The sequence below is a fragment of the Polistes dominula genome, unplaced genomic scaffold (genome assembly GCF_049000335.1).
Source record: "Polistes dominula isolate Pdom_NZ unplaced genomic scaffold, Pdom_raw_medaka contig_373, whole genome shotgun sequence".
Classification (NCBI taxonomy): Eukaryota; Metazoa; Arthropoda; class Insecta; order Hymenoptera; family Vespidae; genus Polistes; species Polistes dominula.
The window spans coordinates 5,048,031-5,056,445 of NW_028300899.1; positions in this window are offsets into that span (position 1 = coordinate 5,048,031).

Genomic DNA, 8,415 nt, shown 5'->3' on the forward strand with positions numbered 1-8,415 from the left:
TTCTTCTCTTTCTCTCTCTCTTTCTCTCCTTCTTGTTTTTCATCTTTTCTTTTTCTCTTTTACCTTAACCTTCATCTCCTTTTGTATATAACTCGTTTTATTTGTGTTTAGTATGAAACTTTTCTTTACCTTTTCTTTTTCTTTTGTTTTTCACTCGATATTTTATAACACTTATTATAATTACAATACATATTAGTATACATATATATAATCAGTACTAGTATACTAATTAGTATACTATCATTTTTAGTATATATATATAATACATAAGAATTTAAACAAATATAATTTGTTGATTTTTTTTTTAAATTAAATTTTACCTCAACCTATTTTTTGTCGATATTGCTTATAATTGCAATATTTAATATTTTGTGAATTTAAATAGATTTTTTTCCTTTTTTTCTTTTTTTGATAATATACTACATAAATTTATTACAATATGTTAGATGTAAGAAATTTAAATAATTATTTGTATTATATTATTTTTTTATTAAACTTTTTTCTTATTTTTGTATCATACATAAAAATATTATATTTCATTATGTATTTGAATACGTTGTTGTTTTATCATTCGTTGAACTATTTTTCTTTTTTAAAATGTTTTTTTCCTTCTATCAATATCTTACATAATTACAATATAATCGGTTATACGTGTAAGAATTTGAATAACTCATCTCGTCGTTCTTTTATTAAATGTTTCGTTTATTTTCTTCTGTCGACATCGTGTATAATTACGAATTTGAGTAACTCGTTTCTTCATAATTTTTATTGAACGTTTTTTCTTTTCCTTTTTTCTTCTTTTTTTTTCTTCTCTCTGCCCTTCCATCGATATCACATACATAATTATTAAATCACTTGTAATAGGAAATCTTACGAAAAGAAAAGGACAAAAAATTAAGATGAAATATTTTATAATGGTAAAAAAAAAAGAAGAAAAAGAAAGAAGAGAATGAAAAAAAAATATATATATATATATATATGTATAATGACGTAAGGTACTCGAGTTTTTGAGGTACACTCGGTGTGATCGAGAATGATCGATTGTAGGTAGGTAACTCGTTAAATGATGACGCGAGTTCTGAAATCATCGAAAATTCTTCTTTACATTGAGTTTCTTAAAGGTTTAATCGAGCGCGTCAGATGTCCACGAGATAATCAAAACGAACGTTTCTTGTACGATCGGTAGATACACGTGTGTATTATGTATTAAGCACGTGCTTGTATCGTTTACGCATGAAAAGATAAAAATAAAAATAAAAAAGAAAGAAATAAATAGAAATAGAAATCTTTCCTCTCGAAATGAAGCTACGTAAAGATGAGATGTACCACGTAGAAAAGATAACTCTAAGCAAAAACTCGTTTCGAATCAAATCTGTCGTTTCTTCGTCTTGCCGCAAGGTCAACGTAAAAATTATAAATGTCAAATACATCGATATAACGAATATAAAAATTCGATAGTCAGATAAGACGAGCATTTATGAGTTCTTCTATATTAGTGAAACGTAAGAACGATTTCTATATTATAATTCGATTAAAACTCTCATTGTCGAAATTTCGATTTCTCTCTCACATATGTGTGTATGTGTGTGTTTACGATGATACCCAAAAAAAAAATCAAATCAATACGATTATCGTTAAATTCAATTCATTATTTAAATTTATCTTAAATATTCGAATAATTTTATATTTACTTCGCATCTTCTACTATATGTATCTTTTTCTTTTCCTTATAATGTTTAATCGGAAGATTTGGAAATTTACTATTATACGGAATCAATAAATTAAGATTAAACGATCGACTCAAGCTCATTTCGGGTTCGATTTCGAATCGTTGAAAGATATTTGGGTATCTACACCAAATCACCGTTTAATTCGGGGCAAAAGTTTCGAAACTATTTATTTTTTTTTTTAAATTTACATTATACACTTGTAAAACATTGACAAGGGATAAAAGAAAGAGAGAGAGAGAGAACAAAATCATAATCATAAAAAAGTCAAGTATATTTATCATTGCAGTGTCGCGAGTCAACGTCATTCTCAACCTCAACCTCGTCCTCATCTTCTCGTAGTTGTCGTAAAAGTGAACGTTCTTTAAGAAATTATTCACACGTATATACATATATGTAGATATGTGTTGAGTTTATCCATTTAAGCGTGTCCCCCACATGTTACGAGTAATCTCATCATTTATTAATAAATCCGTACATAGTATTATCATGTCACACACAACATCGGTAAGAAAAATAGATGGTAAAAGTGATGCGTTTTCAATTTTTCTTTTTATTATACGAAGATGAAGAAAAAGAAGCTGAAGCTGAAGAAGAAGAAGAAGAAGAAGAAGAACGATGAAGTAATACGTAATTAATAAAGGCACCGTTTTATTCTGATTTTTTATCGCGTATCTGACCGAGGCTACGCCGAGAGTAATTATATCTCCTCCTCCTCCTCCCACCCTCTCACCCCCGTTCTCCAAACGTTATTTGTAATCTTACGCATCACGATATACACAGACACGAGAGACAGGGTAGGCCGTAAAATTCTCAACGTGCAATTAGGGCCAAGTCGTTAATTTAGTTTTCTTCTTTCTTTCTTTCCTTTCTTTCTTTCTTTAGTGTGTCTATATTTTAGTTCGTGGGTCCTACATGGTATTATCGTTTTACGTCCTCGTCCTTTGTAGTATCCTTTAACATCATTCATAAGGATCAATACTTTGATTGAAAATTTCAAAGGACAACATTTTGTTAATCGAATATCTTCAAATTTTCTTCTTCTTTACAATCCTGTACATTTAATTCTTATCATTCATTTTAATTATTTGGTAAAGGTGTAAAGTGTAAAGGTTAATATATTTTAGGATGAAATTTTCTTTTTTTTATATTATTGTTTATATAAATTTCATCTGCATTATATTATTATAATATTCTCATCATTTATAAAAATCAATACTTAAATAAAACATTTAATATACATTCGAACATTTAATATTTTCTTCTTCAATGCAAATCATTTTACCGTTTCGTTTTTAATATCTTGATCATTCATGAGTATCAAAATAATTTGACTTAAAAGTTTAAATGAATAAAAAATGTAAATAACAAAACGTATACGAACTGGATAATATGTTGGAATTTATAATATGGAATTTTCTTCTTCCTGGTAGTCTGTTGGTGGTTTGGACATGATGTAATCATTCGTAAGAGGATGCATTTGATGTATTCATATATATGTACATATGTATCACATATGATATATACGTAAGAGAGTTAGAGTTAGTGCCTTGTGGTCAGTTGCTCGTTTCGCGGCCACCTCTTTCAATTACTCGGGTCAGACTTTGAGGTCGAGATCTTGTTTGTGCATTACATTCTATATGAATTAATAATAGACAGATATCATATTTGCCGAATCATCATCGACCTTGATAACAAACCATCTTTTCATTTCAATAAGATTAAAAAATAAATTTATATTTATTTTCACGTGTAAGCTAGTATGTGACGAAGTTATTACATATGTGTATATATAGAATTACAAAAAAAAAAAAAATATAAGTATTCTTTAGAGTTTAGTGTTTTTTATTTGATCATTTAAAAATCAAAAGAATTAAATTCCCCTTGTTAGTCAATTTGACCAATCTTATTATTTTTGTTATTTTTATTTGAAGTGTTCGTTGCAAAGTGACGTATTACAAACTTTCGTATAACGTTAGTGTAAGTTCGAAGAATATGGTCGATCGTTCAAAGTAGGGGAAGATCGTTAAGATAGGAGAAGAGAAAAGGATGAGCACCCATCAACGAGTTACTCTTCTCTCTGGACTTTATGTTACTTTCACCTTGTTCACCCGTGCTCACCTGTCTGTCAGCCATCCTTCGACCATATTATGTTAAGAGAGATATCCACGTTGATAGTGTACGTGTCTCTCTCTCTCTTTCTCTCTCTCTTTCTATATGTGCATATATACACATTTGTACTTCTACGTATTTCGCATAAGTATAGTACCAATGTATACATATATATCTATGTATTTATGAAATTTCCGTGATCTTTGTACGTACATTGGAAAATGACGAATTACTGTTAAAAAACATGTCGTGTATTAGGAATCTAAGAAAAAGATAAAGATAAATAAAGATAGGCATAAACGTTTTGATTTTAAACGTGAAGAATAAACGATGGTTCTCGTCCTCATTCTTGAAGAAATTTACGAAGAATAAGAATAAGAAGAAGAAAAGAAAGAAGAAGAAGGGAAAGAAGAGGGAGGGATAATTTGACGATAATAGGACGAACGTTCGTGGGTAATCCAGTACCCGGAGGACATCCAGAAGTTTCTCCAGCTTCATATCCAAAGAGGTGCGTGGATGAGGTAATGTGGGAGAGGTCGAGTTAGGTCGAGTGAGGTCGCGTGCGAGCCACGCATCCAGGAACACAGGATATACTCTTAGAGTCTCGATTAGAGGATGCATGATCTTGCTAGTAGTAGTTATAGTAGTAGTAGTAATAGTTGTAATAGTAGTAGTACAACTTTGATCGAAACTACTGCGAGGGTTTTTTTTTTTTAAACAATTTTTTTAGATTTTTTAATTTTGATTTTTCATTTGGTTTAATTATTTTTTTGTTTGTAGTTTTATTATTATTGACTGTTAATTATTTTATTTGGGGGTGGGCACAGGAATAACTTTATTTAAAAGGTTGTATTTATAAATAATTAAATATATAAATATGTAGTAGTAGAAAGATGAAAAGTAATACGAGTTTAATATGATATTAAAATTTTCTATTAATATTTTTGTCATAATCGTTACGTATCATATTTTATTACCCAACTGTCCTCATATTGATATTTTGATTTTTTTCGAAACTTATTCATAATCGTAGAATTATTTTAAACAGTACTTTGTATACGTAATTTAATATATATATGTGAAAATGTAATATGAATAACCCGTTTCGATATAAAATATTTTAAAATTAGTACGTGCAATACTACCATCATAGATTATTAATATATAAATCTAGAAAACAAGTGTCAATATAGAAAAGAAGCAATTTATAAAACCTACAGTTGGTTCAATATTATTTATATGAAATATCTCGTCTGATTTAATAATAATTATTCTCTTTAATAGTTACAACAGATGGATACCAAATAAAATATAAAAATGTTAACAAAAAAAAAATAACTTGATGCTTAACTCGAATAAATATGAAGTAATATTAATATTAGGTGCATGTATGATGGTAAGGAAAACGTTAGGGTTAAGCGATGACCATATGTCAAAGCATACGAGAAAGATGGAAAAATCATCGAATATATATAATACATGTATGTGTATGTGTGTAGGTAACGTTTACGGAGGACGACTATGACGATGATGGCGATGACGATGACGATGATGACGACCAGTTTCGTGATTTACGCAAAGTAATCTCATTACGGGTCGTGTCGCTCGTTAACGTCTCTCGTCTTTGCGTTTCCTTCTTGCAACCAAGAAAAAGAAAAAAACAAAAAGAAAATATCAGAGAACGTTCAGGGAGAAAGAATATCCGCGTATAACGTGTTATGGCAACGCGTTCCATGGATAGATTCATGCATTCTTTCGATAATGCTTATGCGAATGATACGTATTTATCTCGTTGAAAGACTCCTTTTACACTTTAACGTTTTAGTACGTTTATCAAATTACAGATATAAGAAATAATTAAAGGAAGATATACATATTATTTTACACGTATTATTTGTATGTATCTCATAATAATTATTAATAATGTATGCAAAATATATATATACGATGTATTATGCATCATGTTTAACATATTGTATATTATAATTAAATATAAAATGTAGCTTCTTGTAATATCATTTTCGATAATTACGAAAAGTCGGCAAGTATTCTGAATAAAGAAAGGAAGAAATAAATAAAATAAAATAAAATTAAAAAAACGAAACATTTAAAAGCACCGAATGATTTTCGACCGGATAATGGACGTTCGATCGAACACGGTGATAAATAACGTTGTTTAAAGTATCTTCTGCTTTAAGAAGATACGAACGACGAAGATGCTTTTCCCCACTTTTGATTTGTGACGTTATTTGAAACGACGACGTTTCTTCTTCTTTTTCTTCTTATACGAGACGATCCTGCTGCAACAAGGAGAGGCTCGTATTTTATATACGTGGAAAGTTATTGTAAACGTGAAAATTCAGGTGGCTGTACTAAAATAAACTAAATAATTAAATAAATTTTAAAATAAATACAAAATAATACAAAAAAAGGGAAACATTGAAAAAATAAGTTAAAGTAAGAAGACACAAGAAAAAAAAATAAAGGAAACGATTACTGTTTTAACTGTTGTTGGTTGGTCCATCGCATTCAAACGTCGTGTTCCGTACGAGAAAACAAAGTGAAAGGTGTTCGCCTTCTTCCTTCACCTCCTCCACCACCTCCTCCTCCTCTTCTTCTTCTTATTTTTCTTTTTTCTTTTTCTTTTTCTTTTTCTCTCTGTCGTCACTATGTTTCCCTCTTTCCCCTCCTCTACCTCCTACCACCCCTCCCAATCTTTCTTTCTTTTTCTTTCTTATCCATTCGTTTTCCACGTCTTATCTTACACCGATATCTCGTTCGACGATCACCACCACCATCATCATCATCATCATCATCATCATCATCATCATCATCATCATCATCATCATCATCATCATCATTATCATTATCATCATCATCATCGGTGAAGTCTCCGTGCGATTATATGGCCTATGAATCATGAAACGAGGATGTGGCCACGTTTAAAAGCTCGCGCGAGAGTTAATTGAAACTTTTATTCGTAATTACGGCACACTTCGTCACACACATACACACACATATATAGAAAAACACAAATAAGATAGAACATATGTGTATGTGGTATGTTACTTTAACAAAGTAATGTGTCTCTTATATTTTTTCTTTTAGTTCAAAACATTTTTATATTTTCGAATAACTTCCGTGTGTGATTATTTATGAGTATTACTATCAAACTATATATATGTGTGTGTGTGTGTGTGTGTGTATTCGGATTATTTTATTCCCATTTTTGATTTGTTTTATCGATTATCAGTGAACAATAATTTTCTACAATGTTTTTGGAGTAACTTAACGTAAAGTGTATAAAAAGTTCTCCAATAAAATAAAAGCAAAAATTAAAAAAAAAAAAATACATCCACACGAGATAGAGAGAGAGAGTGTGTGTGTAGTATACATGACATCTAATTAACGTTCCAAACGAGTTACAAGTTATTATACGGATTTCGCACTTTGACCGATCACCACGGTCAAAGGTGAGAGTGAGACTCCTTCGATGTTATATATAGGGTGTTTCTTAATAAATGGTTTTCAATCTTGAGAAAATATATACATATAGACAGAATATTCAATATATGTTCATATTATATTATACAATAATCTATTCTTAAATCAGACTGATAATTTTCTAATAAAAATTAATATAATCAACTCATCACATAGATAATATTTAATTTACAATTTTATTTTTTTTAATTTTATTTTTTTAATTAATATCAGTTCGAGATATTGGAGTATTCATATTTGTTCGTATAAATTTAGAAACACTCCCTATATATCAAATGGAATAGTTCGTGGCGAAGGTTTGCTATGAAAGAAAAGAAAATAAAATAAAAGAAAGAAAGAGAGAGAGAGAGAGAGAGAGAGAGAAAGAGAAAGAGAAAGAGAGAGATAGAGATAGAAATAGAAATATGTATAAAGAAAGACGGAAGGAAGGTAGAAGCAACCCTCGATGAGGTCTTCATCGGTAACGAGTACGACATTGAGGAATATTCTCTCTTGTATTCGAAAGGAAAGGTTGCTTCACCAAGCTCTAATCGTTTCTATCCTCGTTATTACGAGCATACCAAAACTCCAGACACTATTTAACGTGCGTGCATATTCATATGAGTGAAATAAACATAAAAAAAGGAAATATTTACAAAAAAGAAAGAGAAAGAGAGAGAAAGAGAGAAATTGATAGTGAAAGTAAAAGGGTAAAAAAGAGAACAGAGAACAAAATAAAGGGGGTAGGAAAAACACATAAAAAAGATTTATAGAATGAAATAATAAAAAAGAATAAGAAAAAAGAGAGAGGGGGAAACGAAAGTAGGGGGAGGGGGGGGAGAAAGAAAAAGAACTTAAAGGTAAATTACAGAAAAATAGAAAGAGAGAAAGAAAATCAGTGGACGTTGTAGGAAGAGAGGAAGATAAATGGAATCTTAGAAAAATAAAGAGAGAGAGAGAGGGCAAATGAAAGTGGGAGGAGGGGGTGGGTAAGAAAAAGAACATAAACATAAATTAAAGAAAGAAAAATAAAGAAAATTAGGGGAAGTTGTAAGAAGAGAAGAAGATAAAAGGGAATCTTAAAGAGAGTGGG